General features: G+C 45.5%; 1 protein-coding gene and 1 non-coding gene across 5 annotated transcripts in view; one reads left to right on the top strand and one right to left on the bottom strand.

Moving 5' to 3' along the window:
* The first annotated feature begins 880 nt into the window (after positions 1 to 880).
* The window catches only part of GALNT11 (polypeptide N-acetylgalactosaminyltransferase 11), a 53,881-nt gene continuing 33,103 nt past the window's right edge, over positions 881 to 21,658 (top strand). For all 4 annotated transcript variants that reach the window (XR_009865976.1, XR_009865975.1, XM_062192884.1 and 1 more), the window contains exon 1: positions 881 to 1,057. The gene's annotated coding sequence lies outside the window, so the exon portion shown is untranslated. The remainder of the gene's footprint in view (positions 1,058 to 21,658) is intronic.
* LOC133761279 (U6 spliceosomal RNA) lies at positions 18,988 to 19,098 on the bottom strand. Its single transcript, XR_009866081.1, has one exon. It is a non-coding gene; the product is annotated as a U6 spliceosomal RNA (small nuclear RNA).

The following is a 21,658-nucleotide window of genomic DNA, read 5'->3' on the forward strand; positions in this document are numbered from 1 at the left end:
CTTGTCTTATATGATTTATTTTTTATTTTTGAATATTTATTTGAAAGGCAGAGTTACAGAGAGGCAGAGGCAGGGAAGCGAGAGAGAGGTCTTCCATCCGCGGGGTTCACTCCCCAAATGGCAGCAATGGCGGGACTGATCCGAAGCCAGGATCCTGGAGCTTCTTTTAGCTCTCCCACGTGGGTGCAGGGGCCACTATCCACTGCTTTCTCAGGCTATAGCAGAGAGCTGGATCGGAAGTGGAGCAGCCGGCAATCGAACCGGCACTCTATGGGATGCCGGAGTTGCAGGCGGCGGCCTCACCCACAATTCCACAGCACCAGGCCGGCCCCCACACTTCCCTTTTTACAGTGTAATCTACATTTCTTTATTAGTGTTATTGAACACCTCTTCAATATGTGTAACCGCATTTCCTCTAAAGATTTTTTTTTACTTGAAAGCCAGAGTTAAAGAGATTAGAGGGAGAGCAGCCTTGGGGAGATCTTCCATTCGCAGGTTTACTCCCTAGATGGCCGCAACAGCCAGCAGGAGCCAGGAGCTTCATCTGCGTCTCCCTAAGCACCTGGGCCATCTTCCCTCCTTTCCCAGGCCATCAGCAGGGAGCTGGATCCCAAGTGGAGCAGCCGAGACTCGAACCAGCGTCCACATTGGATGCCGGCATTGCAGGCGGCGGCTTTCCCCGCCAGGCCACGACGCCCACCCCAGGGCACTTAATCTTTAATAAAGTCTATTTTAAGAATAAAAACACGAATACCACTCCTGCCCACGCCTCACGGCAGAACCACCGGCGAGACTGCGCAAACATGCCGGAGGACGCCGCCAGTGACGTCAGGCAGCGGGCGACGACGTCAGCCGCGGCGCGCGGGGCGGGACTGCCTGTCACGTGGTCGCGTGGCTCTCAGCTGAGGCTGCTGCACAGGGACTAGGGGCGGCCCTGGGGTGTGGGCTTCCCCCCGGGCAGCTCCGCTCACCGCAGCTCATGCCGGGGCTGTGGCGGGAGGGACGATGCCACAGCCCGAGCCCCGGGGCGCCGCGGTCCTGGGCTGCCGGAGTCGCGGTGAGTAGCCGGCGGCGGCGCCTGACCCCGCGCGGCCTCCGTGGGAGCGGCCCGGCGGGCGGGCGGCGGGCGCCTGCGGCGCGGGGCCAGGGCGGGGCGTCGGGCGCGGGGTGGCGTCCGGGAGCCGGAGCAGCTCCGGCGGGCTGGGGCGGGTCCCGGGAGCCCCGAGGGTCTGGGTGCCGCGGCTGCCCGGAGCGGGGAGAGCTGGGACAGTCTCCGTCGGGGCTGTCTGAGACGCAGGCCGCCGCCGTGTGTGGAGTCTGAGCAGCAGCGGTTGTGGGACATCGCGGGCGGCACCAAGCTGGAGAGAACCCAGCGTTTAGCTTCCGTGTTCACGAGTCCCTAAAATCAGCGAATCTTCCTCTCTCCCTCCTCCCTTCCTCCCCCTCCTTCTTCTTCTTCTTTTTTTTTAAATTACTGGTTTGTGTTGGTCAGGGTTTTGAGCTCATCCACCCATGGCGTTTGCTTGATGCGCCTCTTAAGTGTTGTTTTTTTTTTTTTCCCTTTGCAGTATGCTAGTTAGAGAAATGGGGTCACTTGTCCTGTACGGTTTCCCGTATTAAAATCGGTGCCCTTTGGATAAATAGACAATCAAGGCTCCCCTTCGGCTGCCCTTTTATTTTATGGTTTATTTTACTGTCAACAGATTCGGCATTCCTTTTTGTGTTATGAAAACTACCCATTGTCACTTTGAATATGCGTTTTGTGTCGGCGCTGTGCACCCACCAAGAAACATTCCGGGGCTACTCTCTTCCCCCAGATCCTCAGATTTTAAAAAATTTCGCTCTCATGCCTTCCCTTTTGCGCAGAAATAGCATATTTTGTCATCTACCGTGCCCTAAGGGAAGTGAAAACCTCTTTCTACTCCCCGTAGCCATCATTCGGGCTTTTCAAGTTAAAGGTTGTGAAACAGTGGCCCACACTTTCCACTTTGTAAACATTTTTTAAAAAATTTATTTGAAAGACGCGGAGACCGTCACCTGCTGATCCGCACAGGTCCGGTACGGATGCAGGATGATTCATGATTACCTGTGCCTGTTTGAGATTCTGTTTTTGATTCTTTTCAGTAGAGGCGGGGTCTTCAAAACATTCGCATATTCTGGAAAAGCTATGGATGAATTCCATAGTTTCTTCCACCATAATAAACTTAGTATAATTCCACTTTTCCGTGAACTTGAAGTACCTGAGGATCTCCTGGAGTGGCATTGCTGGGCCATAGGGTGATTCTAACTTTTACCCTTTTTTGCCTCCATTTTATTTGAAAGGCAAAGATAGGCTGACAGAACTCTTCTGTCCACCGGTTCGCTGACCAGGTGCCCACAATAACAAGGGCTGGGTCAAGCTGAAGGCAGGATCCAGGTTTCCCACATGGATGGCAGGAACCCAAGTACTTGAGCCATCATCTGCTGCCTCCCTAAGTGCGCAATACCAAGAAGCTGGATTGGAAATGGAGGTGGGACTTGATCCCAGACACTGTGATAGGGAATGCTGGCATCCCCAGTGGTGGCTTGACCGCCGTGCCACAGCACCTCCTTAATTTAATTAGCTCCAGCCTGCCCTAATTAATTCTCTCTCTAAAGACTTCACCTGCAAATATAGTTCCTGCTGAGGTGCTGAGGGTTACGACTCCAGCAGAGGGAGTTTTGGGGGCCCGCGTGTGGCACGGTGGGGGTAAGCCGCTGCTTGTGATGTCAGCATCCCATCTTGGAATGCTAGCTCAAGTCCTGGCTGCTCTGCTTCCAGTCCAGCTCCCGGAGGAAGCAGCGGATGATGGCGGACGGACTTGGACCCCTTGTTGTCACTTGAGGAGTGGACCAGCAGGTGGAAGGTTCTCTCTCTCTCTCTCTGTCTCTCTCTCTCTTCTTGCTTTCTGTCTCTCCAGGTGGGTAGAGGGCCCCAGGTACTTGGGCCATCGTCTGCTGCTTTCCCAGGTACGTTGGCAGGGAACTGGATTGGAAGTGGAGCAGCCTGGATGTGAACCAGCGGCGGCTTTACCCATTATATCACAATGCGGGTCACTTCATTAATATTTCTTAAAAATTAGAATGAGAAGGCCGGCGCCGCGGCTCACTAGGCTAATCCTCCGCCTTGTGGCGCCGGCATACCGGATTCTGTCCCAGTTGCCCCTCTTCCAGGCCAGCTCTCTGCTGTGGCCAGGGAGTGCAGTGGAGGATGGCCCAAGTGCTTGGGTCCTGCACCCCATGGGAGACCAGGAGAAGCCCCTGGCTCCTGCCATCAGATCAGCGCGGTGCACCGGCTGCAGTGCGCCAGCTGCGGTGGCCATTGGATGGTGAACCAATGGCAAAAGGAAGACCTTTCTGTCTCTCTCTCACTGTCCACTCTGCCTGTCAAAAAAAAAAAAAAATTTAAAAATTTAAAAATTAGAATGAGAGCTGGCGCTGTGGCATAGCGGATAAAGCTACCGCCTGCAGTGCCAGCATCCCAAATGGGCACTGGAAAGCAGTGGAAGATGGCCCAAGTCCTTGGGTCCCTGAACCCACATGGGAGACCTGGAAGAAGCTCCTGGCTCCTGGCTTTGGATTGTCCCAGCTCTGACTGTTGTGACCATTTTAGGAGTGAACCAGTAGATGGAAGATCTCTCTTTGCCTCTGTCTTTCCATAACTCTGCCTTCCAAATACATCTGTTGTCTGAAGACAGAATTGGGAGGTGCACAGTGAGACTTGCGTAAGTGAGGAATGCAGTTCCTGTACACACACACACAGCATCCATGAGGATGGACTGGCGCCTCGGGCCTTCCGCTCCATGGGCAGGAATGAGGGCCAAGCAGTGTAAGCACGTGATAACCCCTAGAAACCAGCATACCTAAGCAACCTAACAGCTAATATAAGCATCAGAGTTACAAGAACAACTGTTGAATCAGATATTTTCTTTTCTTAGAAAACACTTTAGCATGGAAAATTTCAGACACAAAAAGATTTTTTAAAAATCTATTAATGGTCAGTCTTTTTTCGTCTATAACTCTACAACTCTTATCCTCTGGTTAATAGAAATAAATAGCAGGTATCATAGAATTAGAATTTAAAGCTTATGAATTGTTTATTTCTGAAAGCTTGCAATTAATGTTTTCAGACCACAGTTGACCACTGGCCCCTGAAATAGCAGAAGACAAAACTCTGCATAAATGGGGACTGCTGTAATTAAAATCCATCAGAGTTAGAGAGGGAAACAGAGGGACACAGATTTTCCATCCACTGATTCACTCCTCAGATGGCCACAGTCTGCCAGGGCTGGGCCAGGCTGAAGCCAGGAGTGAGGAGCTTCATTCATCTGGGTCTCCCACATGGGTGGCAGGGACCCAAACAGTTGGCTGTCCTCTGCCGCTTTTCCAGGCCATTAACAGGGAGCTGGATTGGAAGTGCGGCCAGGACTGTAACCGGCACACATATTGGGTGCTGGTGTCTCGGGCAGTGACTTAACCAGCTACGCCCCAATGCCAGCCCACCTGTTGACTCTTACTGAGCTAATGCTTGCCTGGTGAGGCTGCAGTCACTTTCTCCTTATGCTCTTCTACAGATCTGTAGTGAGTTAGAGCTGCTACCTTCTACTTGTCATTTGTCCAAAGAAGGCATTAAAGAACAAGGGTCAGCCTCTACAAGCTCCTATTCAAGGATCCGGCAGGTGTCGCAAGTTCTGCTGTTTCAGGTGCTCTGCCAGGCTATCTGTCCCTTTAGTTTTCTTGTCTTTGGAGTTCATTTAATTAAATTTGTTACTTTCTCCCAACTGCTTTTCTTTATGATTTTCTTCTGCATTTGAAGTACTGTTAGACACTGCCTGTGTTTATGTTCTTGGTTTTCTTATAGAGAAGAGAGCCCTAAACATCAAGGGCATGTCAAAGCATCATTCCCAGAGAGCCTATGTTGTGTGCAACTTACCCTGAACCATTCCTTAACTGAATAATCTCCTTATGTGTAATCAGAAAATACTGTTGGTGGCAGTGTTTTCTAGTTTCCCAGGGTAGATAAATAAGAAGGAATGATGTGTACTCTTGGGTTTTCATCACCTGGTGATTTCACAGGGGCATGTAGGAGCAATATTGTAAGTCAATACTCATTCACATGACTGTGGCTGAGATGAAAAGTGAATGTGTCTTTTATGGAAAAAGTTACCAAATGTTTGCTGTTTGACCGTTTGGAATATAGGATATACTAACACACAAATAGCTGGAAACCACCAGAAGGTAAATAATTAACATTTGACGATACATTTTAAATTTCAGTAAACATTTTGAAAACTGTTTTGTACTAATAGAAAATGAAAGCTGTCCTGCTGGTTAAAATATAATTCTCTTGTTGGCCTGTAATAACAGGTGGATTAAAGAGGGCATATAAGTTAGTTTTTACCTCATTTATTAAATAACTACATAGTCTTTGTAGAAAACATTTTAAAGTGCAATGAAAATTAGCCAAAATGCTGCTATCCTTAGTCTGTTAAAATTTTTTGGTAACTACCAAAAGCAGTATGGCATTTTATAGATAGTATAAAGAGATTAAAAAATAAGAATAGCTTGCATAGCAAAAACGTTAGTAATGGTGAAATTTCAGATGGTTTATAAATACTTTCTTTTCTGCTTATTTGAATTTTTTGAGTTTTCAGCACAATAGCAGGAATGCCGCTTGACATATCCTACTGTGTCTCAGTATTAGCCCTTTCTTTAGGATAATCAAATGATTTTCAGAAGAAAAATGTTGCAGTACTTAGTACGCGTAATAGGCTATGACTGGAAGATTAGTGGAATTAAACTTCCATCTGTAGAGTGGCATTGCAGAAAGGCGTGTCTTAGAGAATTTTATATCATTTGAGTGCTTTATAGAGCACGGGTGAGCGGCTGGTGTGGACTGTATGCAGTGCAAATAGAGCATGCCTTAGAAAAGCATTTAAATATCTTGTTGGAGCTCAAAGCGCTGTGTTGTGCTGTTGAGAAATACAACTCATACTGATCAAATAGAATTTACGAGTGAGCTGAGACTAAATGATTTGTGACCTGAATGGTCACATGCTGATAGTAGCAACAAAAAGTTGGATTTGGGGGCAGATTAAAGTGTTTATTGCTCAAATTATTATTTGCATGTTTTTGTTTGGTACCCGTTTTTCCAGTTTTCTGGATTGCATAGTAGTGCAGTGCTGCTGTCTACCTACAAAGATGACGCAGAGCATCTAACCGTGCTGTCATCGCACCCATCTGATTCCTTCCTCTCTCTAGAGTATCAGCATTTTTAAAAAAAGTTGTGGTGTAGTAGATTAAGCCACTGATGCCTCATCCCACGAGTTCCTGTCCTGACTGTTCCACTTCAGATACAGCTCCCCACTGGTATGCCTGGGAAGGCAGTGGAGGATGGCCCAAGTACTTGGGCTCCTGCCCCCTTTTAAAGATTTATTTATTTATTAGTGAGGCAAAGGGGGTTGGAGAGCGAGAGAGAAAGAGACTGAGAAACTGACTTCCATCCACTGGTTTATTTCCCAAATGGCTGCAGCAGCTGGAGCTGAGCCAGTCTGAAGCCTGGTGCCTGGAGCTTCTTCCGGGTTTCCCACATGGGTGCAGGGGCCCAAGGACTTGGGCCATCTTCCACTGCTTTGCCAGACTGCAGTAGAGAGCTGGATCAGAAGTGGAACAGTCAGGACTCGAACCGGCACCCATAGAGGATGCTGGCGCTGCAGACGGCGGCTTTACCTGCTGTGCCACAGCACCAGCCCCCAATAAATAGGTCTTTAAGAAAAAAGTTTATGAAGGATGTTAGAAACCAAGTCAATATTATGTTTTGTCGTTTCTTTATCATTCCTCTGTTTTATAACAGGTGTGTGTGTGTGTGCGCGCACACGTGCACGCTTGTGTGTAGCATTTTGTGTACAATCTTCTCTTTTTCCATTGGACAACCTAACTTAAAGATTCATTTGTAACTGGCAATAGATACTCTCCTTCTGTGGCTGTTTAGTCTATTTTTTTTTTTTTTAATTTTTGACAGGCAGAGTGGACAGTAGAGGGAGACAGAGAGAAAGGTCTTCCTTTTTGCCGTTGGTTCACCCTCCAATGGCCGCCGCGGTAGGCGCGCTGCGGCCGGCGCACTGCGCTGTTCCGATGGCAGGAGCCAGGTGCTTCTCCTGGTCTCCCATGGGGTGCAGGGCCCAAACACTTGGGCCATCCTCCACTGCACTCCCTGGCCACAGCAGAGAGCTGGCCTGGAAGAGGGGCAACCGGGACAGGATCGGTGCCCCGACCGGGACTAGAACCCGGTGTGCCGGCGCCGCAAGGCGGAGGATTAGCCTGTTAAGCCACGGCGCCAGCCTTATTTAGTCTATTGTATGTATATCTTAGTTTGTTCAACCAGCCCTTTATTATTGGATAATTGGATTGATTTCAGCCTTTTGATATTACAAATTGTTCTGTAGTAAATAGGCCAGTGCATACACTATTTCCTACTTTTACTATCTGTGCGATGAATTATTGGGAATAATATTGTGGGGTCAAGGATAAATGCATATTTTACTAGATGTTATCAAATTACACTTCCTAGAGGTTATACCATATATGGGAGTTACCCTGCAACCTTGCTATCAGAATATGTTGTCGGGCCGGCGCTGTGGCGCAGCAGGTTAATGCCCTGGCCTGAAGCGCCAGCATCCCATATGGGTGCCGGTTCTATTCCTGGCTGCTCCACTTCCGATCCAGTGCTCTGCTATGGCCTGGGAAAGCAGTTGAAGATGGCCCAAGTCCTTGGGCCCTTGCACCCGCGTGGGAGACCTGGAAGAAGCTCCTGGCTTCTGATCGGCACAGTTCTGGCCATTGCAGCCAACTGGGGAATGAACCATAGAGTGGAAGACCTCTCTCTCTCTCTCTCTCTCTCTCTCTCTCTCTCTCTCTCTCTGCCTCTCCTCTCTTTGTAATTCTGACTCTCGAGTAAAAAATAAATAAATCTTTAAAAAAAATATTTTGTTAAGCTTTTGTTTGTTTTTATTTTTTAAAAATTTGTTTTGAAAGAGTTATAGAGAGAGAGGGAGAAACTGAGAGAGAGAGAGAGATCTTTCAACCACTGGTTTATTCCCTAGAAGGTTGCAGTGGCCAGGGCTGGATCAGGCTGAAGCAGTTCCCACGTGGGTGGTAGGGGCCTAAACACTTAGGCCATCTTCTGATACTTTTCCCAGGCCATTAGCAGGGAGTTGGATCTTAAGTGGAGCAGTCAGGAGACAAACCAGCACACACCAGCTCCCAGCTCCTGTTGTTAAGCTTTTGGATTTTTATAAATTGAACAGATAAAAAATGATTTTTCAGTATACTTTCTATTTGCATTTCCCTTAGTATGAGCGTAAGTAAGCATTTTCTCATATGTTTACGAACCAATTGAATTTCTCTTTTTTTGTACTGTCTGTAGATTTGTTGATCCTTTACTTTCTCAGAATCTTTTCATCTGAGACTGTGGCTAATAGATCCTGTGATAACCCCCAGTAATTACAGCCATCTGTTAAGTCGCTGTATGTAATTCCCTCCTTCGGAGTGGGGGTGGGACCTATTACTTGCTGCTCATCAACAGAATATGGCAAAGGTGATAAAATGTTAATCTGGTGATTAGGTTGGGTTGCTTGGCAGTGAGGGTGTCCTCCGGTTGGCAGCTACCAAAAAGCCAGGGTCACCAGTTCTGCAGCCACAAGGAATTGAATTCAGTAGACTTTTAGTGAGTTTAGAGCAGGTCCCTCTCCGCTCATTCCTCCAGGTGAGTATGCAGCTTGGCTGACATTTTATTTGCAGACTTGAGGACCCAGTTAAGCTCTGCTCACTTGACCCAGAGAAACTGGGTGATAATAATGTCTGGTATTTTAAGCCACTACATTTGTGGTAATTTGCTAGGTAGCAATAGCTAATTGTTGCAGAACAACCATCCAAATTAGTTGGAGGTGTTGCTTATAGAACCAGCAGATCTGGGTCTGCTCACCCATTGTGCCGACAGCCTATCGCTGACACTGCGGTGGTGGGAGATAGTAGGTGAAACGCGGAGCAGGGAGCTGTGTGATATTGCTGATTCCCGAGCTCCCCGAGAGACTGGGCTGAAGGATCTTACCGATTGAAGTTGGGACTGAGAGGTGCACGTTCAGTTCGTTGGCCAAGTTCCCGGTTGGTCAATGGTTCTCTTGACCTTCCTTTGATAGTCAGCAATGCTGTGCTCTTTGGGGAATGTTTATGGTGGTAAGTCACCGTCTGCCCCAGACCTGGAATTTCCTGGAATTCCCCTAAACAAAATTCTCTGGCCAGCACTGGCCAGCAAGGCTTTATCTGTTGGAGAAGCAGTGATTGGAACCTTGTGCCACACTCCCTTTACCACACCCTCAGTTCAGTGCATTCCTTTTGATAAGTGGTTAGTTCTCGGACTGGCAAGGACTCCTTGGGCTAAGGGACATAGGCTGGATCCTGCTTCTGCAGGAATATTCAGATAGGGATTGGGTCTCATAACTAATACTGAGATACACTGCCCTTTGTGATACCAGTTGCAAATGTTTTTTCTAGTTCTCTTTATTTTTTGTTTAATGTCTTTTGCTATCTCAGATTTTTTTGTTTTCATGTAATCCATTTTATTTTTTTTTTGTTTCTGAATTTTTCAGTTTTAGCTAAAAGTCCCTTTCTGACTCCCAGATAATAGAATTTAAAATGGATTTTATTGTAATATGACTAAACAGTTGTCCCAACAGCATTTAGTAAAAAGTCATCCATTTTCTCTTGCTTGTGATGTTATCTTTGTTACTTTTAAATTTATATTAGATTGTTAAATTACTGTATATAATTGGTCTTTTTGCCATTGGTTGTTGGTCTGTGTGAATGCCACACCACACTGTGCAGATATAAAGGCCTTGGAATCTGTTATCCTGTGGGCATAACTAGGCTCACCCCTCTCCTAGTTCTTTTTCCAGGCTTTGCCAGTTTATTTCCCTGCTTGTCCGATCTTTTCCAAGTGAACTTTATAATTAACTTATCCTGCTTTAAAAAAAAAAGATAATATATATTTAACATGATTGCATACAATATGTAAGTAAATTTAGGGAGAGCTGACATGATTATGAGTCTTCTGGTCTGAGAATATAGTATGTCTTTCCATTTGTTCAGATCTTCTTTGACAGCTTTCAGGGGTTTTTCATGGTTTTCTTTATATGTATTTAAGTCATTTTTGTTAAGTTTGTACTTAGCATTTTGTCATAAGATTTTTTTTTTATTGGTATTCATAAATATGATGTTTTAGAGGAGGTTTAATTATCAGTTTTGAGATCAGTGTTATATTCTTCATAAAACAAATTTGGAGGATTCATATTTTTAAAAAAGATTGTTTAGCTTAAATAACCTTAGGATTTTGCTAGATCCTTAAAGGAATGAAAGAGTTCCTCTGTGGCACTCTTTGTACCTCATGGTCGATGTTTGTTGTTGCTTGATTTTTTTTTTTTTTTTTCCCCCTGAGGAACACTTTTAAAAAATATATTTATTTGAAAGGCAGAGTGTCAGGGAGAGACAGAGAGAGAATCTTCCATCTGCTTGTTCACTAGCCAAATGCCTGCAACAGCTGTGGCTGGGCCAAGCTGAAGCCAGAAGCCCCAAACTCCATCTTCATCTCCTATGTGGGTGGCAGGGGCCCAAGTACTTGGCCCGGCATCCGCGGCCTCCCAGCCACATTAGCAGGAAGCTGGATCAGCAGCAGGACAGTCTGGTTGATATGGTAGGCTGCAGTTGCCAGCTGTGGCTTATCCCGTTGTGCCACAGTGCTGGTTCCTCTGAGGAACCCTTTTATGACCTTTTTTTCTATGGTGATTGATCTGTCGGGATTTCTTTGAAGATTGGGGTCAGTTTGGGAAATTTGTATTTTCTGTAAATGTTAATGCTTCTAGCTTTCAAATTGATTTGGGTGGAATTGCAGTCACCTCTGGATTTTTTTTTTTTTTTTAAGTTTTAAAGATTTTTTTATTTTTTTAAGAGGCAGAGTTAGAGAGGAGAGCCTGAGACAGAGGTCTTCCACGTGCTGGTTCACTCCCCAAATGGCCACAATGGCTGGAGCTGGGCCCATCTGAAGCCAGGAGCCAGAAGCTTCTTCCAGGTCTCCCACGTGGGTGCAGGAACCAAAGCACTTGGGCCATCTTCCACTGCTTTCCCAGGCTATCAGCTGGGAGCTGGATCAAAAGTGGAACAGCCAAAACTCGAACTGATGCCCATATGGGATGCTGGCTTCACAGGCAGAAGCTCAACCTACTAAGCCACAGCACCAGCCCCAGTCACCTCTTGATTTTAAAAATTTCTTGAAGTGTTTTTAGATATGAAATTAAGAATAAGAAATTAAGAATCACAGAAACCCTGTCGGAATAAGATCGAAGTCGGTGAACCCTAAAGGCTTCCATAGCCTCGGCAACTCATGACTAGAGCCTAGGGAGATTACTGACGCCATAAACAAGAGTGTCAAATTGTTAAATCAACATCAAGAGTCACTGTGTACTTACGTCCCATGTGGGATCTGTCCTTAATGGGTTGTCCAGTGTGAAGTAATGATATGGCTAGTACTGAAACAGTATTTTTACACTTTGTGTTTCTGTGTGGGTGCAAACTGATGAAATCTTTACTTAGGATATACTGAATCGATCTTCTGTATATAAAGATAATTGAAAATGAAAAAAAAAACCTTGGGGTTAAACTGGAAATTACATAGAAAATTAATCAATTTTTAAAAAAATATCATGTAGGATCTCTGTCATTAATGTGCTGTACACTGTTATTTAATGCTATAACTAGTACTCCAACAGTATTTTTCACTTTGTGTTGCTATGTGAGGGCAAACTGTTGAAATCTTTACTTTATATACAGGAAATCAGTTTAGTATATATAAAGAGAATTGAAAATGAATCTTGATGTGAATGGAAGGGGAGAGCGAGCGGGAAAGGGGAGGGTTGCAGGTGGGAGGGAAGTTATGGGGGGGGCATTGTAATCCATAAGCTGTACTTTGGAAATTTATATTCATTAAATAAAAGATAAAAAAAATTTTTCTTGAAGATTTGGGACTTTTGATGGCATAGTGAATAGAAAATGTCTAGTGAAACTCTCCAGTAGTTAGCCATCTTCTCACAATAAACAGTTATTTCCCAGGGTGTGCTTTGCTCACGTCACACTTGTTTTTTTTTTTTAAGATTTATTTATTTGAAAGGCAGAGTTACAGAGAGGCAGAGAGAGAGAGAGAAAGTCATCCATCCTCTGGTTCACTCACAAAATGACTACAACAGCCGGAACGAAGCCAATCCAAACCCAGGAGCTAGGGGCTTCCTCCAGGTCTCCCACGCGGGTGCAGGGGCCCAAGGACTTGGGCCAACTTCCACTGCTTTCCCACGCCATAGCAGAGAGCTGGATCAGAAGTGGAGCAGCTGGGACTCAAACTGGTGCCCAAATGGGATGCTGGCACTGCAGGCAGTGGCTTTTTACCCACTATGCCACAGTGCCAGCCCCCTCACATTACACTCTTTCCTAAGAGTTTACACTGCACAGAATATACACAGTGTCTCTTAACCTTCTGAAACAGAAATATACTTTTAAAAATTATACAAGCATGAGGCAGGCATTGTGTCATACGTAGCAAGTTAAGATGTTGTTTGAGTCTTGGCCACTCCATGCTTCTGATCCATCTTCCTACTAAAGTGCTTGGGAGGCAACAGATAATGGCCCAAGTACTTGTGTTCCTGCCACCCACATAGACCTGAATGGAATCCCTGGCTCCTAGCTTCTGCCTGGTCTGTCCCTGGCTGTTTAGGCATTTGGGGAGTGAACATGGAGATGAAAGATAGACAGATATTCTGCCTTTCACATAAATAAATCTTGAAAAGATATTTAAAAATTATACAAAGCAGGTATTTATTAATTGTTAATACTAGGCCATATAAACCATATAAACATATGGGTTTGAAAAGATGGAGGAAATTCCTCTCCTCATGGGGTTTGCTCACAGTGAGTACATAACGCTTACACTACATGCACGTTATTTATTAGGATGTCTCCAGTTCACATATCTGGAAAAGGTGATTCTGCTATTGTTAACTGTACCTGTCCGAAATCTCTGTTGGAGATTTTCCAACCAAGACTTCTGTCTTTCCAGCTCACTGCCTCTGGTAACAACCCTAACAGTATTCAGACACACTGGGACCTCTAATCTTTTGGCCTATCCACATTCCCCATTCTGACTAATTCTTTCGTATCCTCATATCTCGCTTTGCCTGGCTCCATCTGTGGTCTTCCATTGTAATCATTACATGCACCTCTGTGCCTCCCCGGCGACACTCCGGCTCTCAGCTGACAAGGTCCCTGTGTCTGAGTAGCAGAACATGTGTGGAGAAAAATATAAAATTATCCTGATTTGTCTCACTTTAAATTCGTCTACATATCTGGTTAGGCTGTTTCTCATTTCACTGTGAAAAATATACTGTGTTGATATTTAACTGCGGAGGTTTGGCTTTATAACTATTCAGGTTTATTATTGAACTAGTTGTTTTGCATTAACTAACCTTTTATATTTTCTTTGACCTTCCTTTTGAATTTAAAGGCATTTAGCCTTGGATGTTGAAGTAATTAATTGCCCATATGACAAATAGGCAGTATGAAGCAAAAACTTTATTGTGTGATGCTAGACTTGTACTTATTCCTGTGGAGTTGATTCAAAATTCAGCTTTTGATTTATGTTTAAATATTTTCATTTTTAAGCAGTTAAGCTGTTATTAAATAACAGACATCTGATAACTTTGCACTTTGTTCATATTTGGATGTTGATTTTTTGACCTGTGTGAATACAGAATCTATCGCTTTTGAACACTTTTATGGTTAGTAGTATAAAAGAAATGGCCTGGTTTCATAAATGACTCTCATTTTATATGTTCTTTAGTATACTGATTCACTACATTAAGAAATGTTCTGGAAGAAATACAGTGTGACTTGAGGAAGATAATTGTGATTGTCTACCTGATAGAGTTGTTCAGAGTCCATTTTACAGTTCGGGAAACAAGGGAATCTTGATGTTGAGCTGCTTGGATAGGATGAGCTGGATGAGTAATCCATGCAGAACTGGCCTAATCTGTTTTAAGCAGAAAACTCTTCATCTTGCCTTTGTGGTGCTGGCAAGCAGTGAGGAGGGAACCTAAGATCAGGAAGTAAACACAATAGAAAGCAGTGTTCTGGGTCTATCACAGAGACCTGTATTTAATTTTGGAAATTGGACAGTAAGTTTGAGTTGTTTCTTGTGTTTCTTTCTATAATAAGTTTGCCTGTTGTTCTGAGTTAGTTTTCATGCTATTGTTGAATAAGGTTGTCATTTTCTCCTTGCATAGCCTAGGCATTAAACCTGATATGACTGTAGCCATTTTGGACGTAACAGCCATCTTGCCCTTTAGGTAATCCCAAAATCTGTGGGATAAACAAAGTCATGTAGATTACTTGTTGGCTTGTCTCGCCAGTCTGGACCTTGGACTGTCCCTTACTTAGGTTAGCTCTGGGATCCATTGTCTGCTGGCCACCTGAGGCTGCCCTTCTATCTGAGGCTCCTCAGTGACTCACACTTTGTTACATTGGATTTGTTCTTCCTTTTGTCTCAGGGCACCTTCCACCTTTGATGGCCAATCTTATGCATTAGGTTTTCTGAAATATAGCAGTAATGTATTACTTGCCCAAAGCAGAATAGTAATAAATTTGTTTAGAAATTCTCAGTATTTTGCAAGTGTACTACTAACCATATTACAGTAATTTTTCATTCATTTCAACAAATAATTATTAAATATCATGTGCCAGGCTTAGGGGATAGTGTAGGGAATAGAATAATAGAGCATACTTTCTAGCATGAGGAGTTAAGATAGTAATAATAGACCCAATGATTAAAGATCTATTTACTTATTTGAAAGGCAGAGGTACAGAGAGGCAGAGGCGGAGAGAGAGAGAGAGAGAGGTCTTCTATCAGCTGATTCACTCCCCAGATGGCCACAACAGGGCCGACCCTCAGTCAGGAGCCAGGAGCCAGGAGCTTTTTGCTAGTCTCCCACGCAGGTACAGGGGCTCAAGGACTTGGGCCATCTTCTACTGCTTTCCCAGGCCACAGCAGAGAGCTGGATCAGAAGTAGAACAGTTGGAACTCGAACTGGCACCCATATGGGATGCAGGCACCACAGCCAGAGACTTACCCAACTATGCCACAGCACCAGCCCTTTGTTTTTTTAAAGGTTGCCTTGTTTTTTCCCTCATTCCATTGGTTCTAAAATGTGACTGTGTATCACGGTTAACTGGAAGCTTATTAAAGCTATAGATTCCTTAACCTTACCCCTAGAAATTCTGGTATAGCCTGTGTGGCATGGAGCCTCAGGAACCTGCATTTAAAAAAAAAAAAATTATTTTATTTATTTGAAAGGCAGAGTTACGGGGGGGGGGGGAGGAGAGGAGAGAGAGAGAGATGTCTTCATCTACTGGTTCGCTTCCCAAATGGCCACAACAGCCAGGGCTGGGCCAGGCCAAAGCCAGGAGCTTCTTCCAGGTCTCCCGTGTGGGTGGCAGCAGACACAGTGGCAGGGAGCTGGATGGGAAGTAGAGCAGCCAGGACTGGAACCGATGTCCATGTGGGATGCCAGCTGTGCCAGGATGCTGGCCCCAGGAGATTGTCTTTAGTATTCCTTCCTTAAACTGTCCTTGTGTTTGGTATCAGGGTGTTAATAGCCTCAGAAAGTCAGTTGGAGAATGTTACCTTGTTTTCTGTTTCCTGAAGACAGTCGTAAAATACCAAAATCATGGAATTCCTCAAATGTTTGGCAAACTCACTTGTGACATTATCTAGAGATGTTTTTGCAGTGATGTAACGTTGCAGAGAACGAAGACCATCCAAATTCTGGAGTTTCCAGTCTGTGCATTTATATTTTTCTAGGAATTTATTTATTTCACCTAAATTTATGAACAATTATAATCTGCTTCTGTATTTATGACCTCTTTGTTGTTCTTGGTATTATTTTTGCTTTCTTTTTTATTGATTAGTCTACTAGTGCTTCAAGTTTTCTGATTTTTAAAGAACTAACTTAGCTTTTGTTGTCTTGTTTTCTTTTCATTTTCTTTCTTTTTTTTTTTTGACAGGCAGAGTGGATAGTGAGAGAGAGAGACAGAGAGAAAGGTCTTCCTTTTTGCCGTTGGTTCACCCTCCAATGGCCGCCGCAGCCGGCGCGCTGCGACCGGCGCTGATCTGATGGCAGGAGCCAGGTGCTTCTCCTGGTCTCCTATGGGGTGCAGGGCCCAAGCACTTGGACCATCCTCCACTGCACTCCCTGGCCACAGCAGAGAGCTGGCCTGGAAGAGGAGCAACCGGGACTAGAACCCGGTGTGGCCGGCGCCGCAAGGCGGAGGATTAGCCTGTTGAGCCGCGGCGCCGGCCTATTTTCATTTTCTATTCCTGCTAACACTATTCTTTTATTTTTGTTGAGTTTATTATATTTTCTTAATTCATAATTTGCAGTCTTATTTTCTTTTATAAGGCTATAAATTTGGCCATAACTAGATCCCTTGGGTTTTGAAAAGTAGTATTTTCATTATTTAGTTCTACATAAATATTTTGTAATTTTCATTTACACAGTTTATAATTTTTCTGATTCTCCTTTTGGTGTTGGCTTTGTAACCAAGAATATAGAATTTAGGTGCAAGGGTGACACTGGAACAGAGGCAGAGAATTTGAAACTAATCTAAGAGTGTGCTGATTTTTCAGAGGTATTCCAGAAAGGCTCAGAAGGGGCCAGACCACCACAAAGGAGAGCTGTAAGAAATCATTCTGACTTAGGTTTTTGAATAAACATTGTAAAAAGATCATGTGTATGTGAACAGATTGTGTTTTTCAGGCTCCTTATTTTTTATTTATTTTTTAAAGATTTATTTATTATTTGAAAGGCAGAGTTACAGAGAGGCGGAGGCAGAGAGAGAGAAAGGTCTTCTGTCCACTGGTTTACTCCCCAGATGGCTGCAGTAGTGCCAGTCTGAAGCCAGGAGCCAGGAGCTTCTTCCGGGTCTCCCATGCGGGTACAGGGACCCAAGGAACTGAGCCATCCTCTACTGCTTTCCCAGGCCACAGCAGAGAGCTGGATCGGGAGTGGAGTAGCTGGGACTTGAACTGGCGCCCATGGGGGATGCTGGCACTGCAGGCAGCGGCTTTACCCTCTAGCCCACGGCGCCGTCCCCCTCCCCTTATTTTTTATTTTTTAAAATTTTACTTATTTATTTGAGACACAGAAAAAATGAGAGTTACCACCTGCTGGTTCACTCCCCAGATGCCTGCTGTCACTGGGACTGGGCCGGCTGAAGCCAGGAACCAGAAACTCAATTCTTGTCTCTCAGGTGGGTGGCAGGAGCCTAATTACTAGTCAGGAGCCAGAGTCATGTATTATACCCAGGTATTCACAATAAGAAACACACTTTTTGTTTTTGTTTTTTGTTTTATTTATTTATTTATTTATTTGAAAGGTAGAGTTACACAGAGAGAGAAAGAAGGAGAGGCAGAGAGAGAGATGTTTTCCATCCACTGGTTCACTCCCCAGATGGCCACAATGGCCAGAGCTGCACCGATCTGGAGCCAGGAGCCAGAAGCTTCTTCCGGGTCTCCCACACAGGTGCAGGGACCCAAGGAATTGAGCCATCTTCTACTGCCTTCCCAGGCCATAGCAGAGAGCTGGATCATTAGTGGAGCAGCCAGGACTAGAACCAGCGCCCAAAAGGGATGCCGGCACTGCAGGCGGTTTCTTTACCTGATACACCACAGCGTCAATTCCAGAGCACACGTGTTTTAACTGCTAGGCTAAACACCACCTCTCCCCACCACTATAAAGATGTATGTTGCAAGCACAAAGGCTATAAGCTATAAAAGCCCTAGAAAATTGCTTCCCAGAGAGGCAGTTTCTTTAGGGAACTATGCTTTCCCACTGTTGGTCTTTCTTGTCAAGTAAATAAAGCTTTCTTTGGAGAACTCCAGATTGTGGCTGATCACTTGGTGACACCCCACATGAATGGACCCCTTATGCCCAATAACAGATTTAACTTAGCTTCTTGATTCAAGCACGTGCTCTGTGTGATGTGAAATTTTTGGCCCCACTTTGTATATTTCTCGAGATCCTTGGCTCTTGCTGCACACGCTCCTGGGCAGTTCTTCCCCAGTTCTCTCCTCCCTCCCTCCCTCCCTCCTTTCTTTCCTTTCCTTCCTTCTTTGATGGTTTATCAATTTCATTTTTGCATAAAACATGGAAGAATCTGTTCACCACATGAAAACTTCTCAGTCTAGGAATTTGCAAATGGTTCTTTTATCATGTCCACAGTAATTGTCTATGCTTTTAGAGTTTAGAAATTTTAGTCTTTAGAAATTCCACACGGGCCTGTTATTTCTTCTGTCCCAGTTACAGTATAATGATAAGGAGGAAGAGGACTAGGTAAGAACAGCCCTCCAACCAGTTTTCTACTGTCCCTTTTATTTTTTTAAAAGATTTATTTATTTATCTGAAAGTCAGAGTTACACAGAGAAAGGAGAGGCAGAGAGAGAGAGAGTCTTCCATCTGCTGATTCACTCCCCAATTGGCCGCAACGGCCGGAACTGTGCCAATTCGAAGCCAGGAGCTTCTTTCAGATCTCCCATGTGGGTGCAGGGGTCCAAGGACTTGGGCCATCTTCCACTGCTTCCCCAGGCCATAGCAGAGAGCTGGATTGGAAGCGGAGCAGCCAGGTCTCGAACCGGTGCCCATATGGGATGCTAGCACTTCAGGCCAGGGCATTAACCCACTGTGCCACATGCCGGCCCCTCTACAGTCCCTTCTTTCCAATCAAATTGATGGATGTTATGGATCACAGCACCCCCAGCTATGGTAGCCATGATTAGAGACTCCAGTTCTTCATCACCGCAGATTGCAAGCTGCAGGTGACAAAACTGTGGCGCGCTTTACAGATGTGTGTGTCATCCTGTGCAGGGGCCATGCTGATCCTCTCTGCATTGTTCTGATTTGGGTCTGTGCACGGCCACAACGTAGCACTTGCTATGTTATTTATTTAGGTCTCGACTCAAGTCTCATGTTCTCAGTGAGATCTTCCGTAAAATTTCACACACCCTTTCCCACTTCTGTTGCTTGTCTCTGCTTTATTTTTTCTCCTGAGCACTTACCGCTTTCTAACACGGTGTTCAGTGTAGTGTTCCAAGCTAGATCAGGAAAGAAGTAAAACCGTTAAGGGCTGGGGACTGAGGACAGAAACGGAATGTAAGTTGTAAGACAGGAGAAGTCCTGAATGTCTGCACGCTAATGTGGTGAGAGTGAGGATTGGAGCAGGCACCACTGAGGAGTCAGGACTGTCAGAGAGGGAGATTTTTGACTGAAGAGTCATAAGTTCTGGAGGATTATGAAATGGAGAACAGACACTACTGGGTATAATATGGGTGAAGGTTTTAAAAGGAACTTGAATCAAGTTACTTCGAGGCTAGGTGTTGAAGGGCTCTGGACAGGCCCTCCGTCGTCATGGGAAGTGGGCAGAAGAAAAAGAGAGGCACATGTCAGTGCTCACCAGTCATCAGAGCTGCGTGGTGAGCAGTCCTTGCTTCCCCTGATTGGAGAAGGGATCGATTGGCCTTCTTCCTGGTGTGTTTTGGGTGGTTCCCGTCCGTGTTGAGGGCCAGGGAGTCCAAGGAGGAAGTTGGAAGGCTTGGAGTTGTTTGAGAAAATGAATCTATGGATACAAATCTTGCTGTGTAGTTGGAGAGGTGCTTGGTTCTTTGGTGCACAGTTCCTCCTAGATTGAATCAGTCTGTGCTTATAGTCTTAACTTTAGGGCCTCATGGCCTTTTGAGGAAGTAGTGGTTTTGTTGCTTGTTTACTTGCTCTTTGCCTACACACAAACAAATATTTTAGGTAGGTAGTTTCTTAATGTTTCACCTAAATGTCAGTCCCGTATACTTCTGTGTTGCAAAGTTGAAAATTCGAACTTTTTTGTCTTTTCATTTGCCTTGATGGGCTTCATTCACTTTAAGAACATTGTCATCGTCTTCTACTTCCTCTTCCTCCTCTTCTCCTTTTTAATATTTATTTATTTTATTTAAAAGAGTTACAGAGAGAGAGAGAGAGGGAGGGAGGGAGGGAGGGACAGGGAAATCTTCGATCTGCTAGTTCATTCCCCAAAGTGGCTGCAATGGCCGGAGCTTGGCCGGAGCTGGGCCAGACTGAAGCCGGGAGCCAGGAACTTCCTCCAGGTCTCTTAAGTGGGTGCAGGGGCCCAAGCTGATGAGCCATTGTTTTGCTGCTTTTCCAGACTCATTAGCAGGGAGCTGGATCAGAAGTGGAGCAGCCAAGAACTGAACTGGCGCCCATATGGGATGCAGGCATTGCAGGCACTGGCTTAACCCACTGTGCCACAGCGCCGGCCGTGAGAACATTGTCTTCTAAAACGTTTATATTTTTCTGTACGTGCATGTAATTTTAACAGTGGTACTAGGGCTGGCGTTTTGGTGCAGCAGGTTAAGCCCCTGCCCGACTGCTTCCCGGGTCAAAGGTGAGTGGGTAAGGCTGGACATCTGCTTCTCAGGGCCTCATTGGCCTGAGTGTCTGAGAACGGACTGTCCACCTGCTTCTTGAGTCCACAGCTACTTCCCAGGGGCCTTAGCAGGCCAAGCCATTCTGAAAAGGCTACGTGATTACTGCTTGGGGTTGTGGCTAGCTAGGGTCATTGCTCTGCTTCTCTGGGTTTCTGTGGGTCAAGCAACTGAGGGCTGGTTTCCCAGCTGCTTCGTGTGGGAAGGGCATGGGTGCAGGGCCACTTGGCTGCTTCTAGGGTGGCTGGAGGGTGAGCAGGACTACCTATGTTCTGGGGGCCTCAGCAATCCAGAGTCACTCAAGGTGTGTCACCAAGTTCTCTGGGGTGTGGGCGGGCAGGCAGGGCCTCCTCGCTGATCCACAGGGCTGTGTTTGGAGAGCTGCTGGGAAGCAGTTGCTTCATAGGACCCCCCGTGGGTGGAGTCTCAAGGTGGATCCTTGCAGAAAGAGCCTGGGAGGGGAAGGAGCCCAGTGGTAATCTGTCAGCTCCCCGCCCCGGGCCCAGCGTGAAGGCTCCTGGGTTCTCCAGCGGTAGATGCCTAAGTAAGTGTGGATTGCCAAGGGTCCCTTGCTTTTTTGAGCTGAGCAAATTCCCTGAGGATTCAGGGTTGAACTCATGAAATGCCAGATGTGCTTAGTTTTTTTCTCTATAAGGCCAGTGTGTATTTCCTTGCTCATAGGGCCAGCAAGGGCTAGTCCTACCGCTGCTTTTCTGCCTACTCCGCAGGGAGTAGGATCCTCTCCACACTACCGAAGGTTGGGGGAGGGGTTCTAGCAGCAGTCCCTTGGCCACCTGGCTGTGCACAGGGGCTCTGGGGTTCCTTCTGGCAGTTGGTTTCAATTGGGCAGGCCAGGTACTAAGGCCTGGACTTAATTCCCTTTCCCTCTTTGAAGTGAAAAATGTCTCTCCACACTGATGCTTGGAGTGGGGTGGCATGGGCAACTCTTGCTTCCTGCCTAGTGGCCTGTTACACTAAAGCCAGGCTCTCCCTGGGCTTCCCCAGCTCTTATAAAGGTAG

This window comes from Lepus europaeus, chromosome 5, assembly GCF_033115175.1.
Source record: "Lepus europaeus isolate LE1 chromosome 5, mLepTim1.pri, whole genome shotgun sequence".
Classification (NCBI taxonomy): Eukaryota; Metazoa; Chordata; class Mammalia; order Lagomorpha; family Leporidae; genus Lepus; species Lepus europaeus.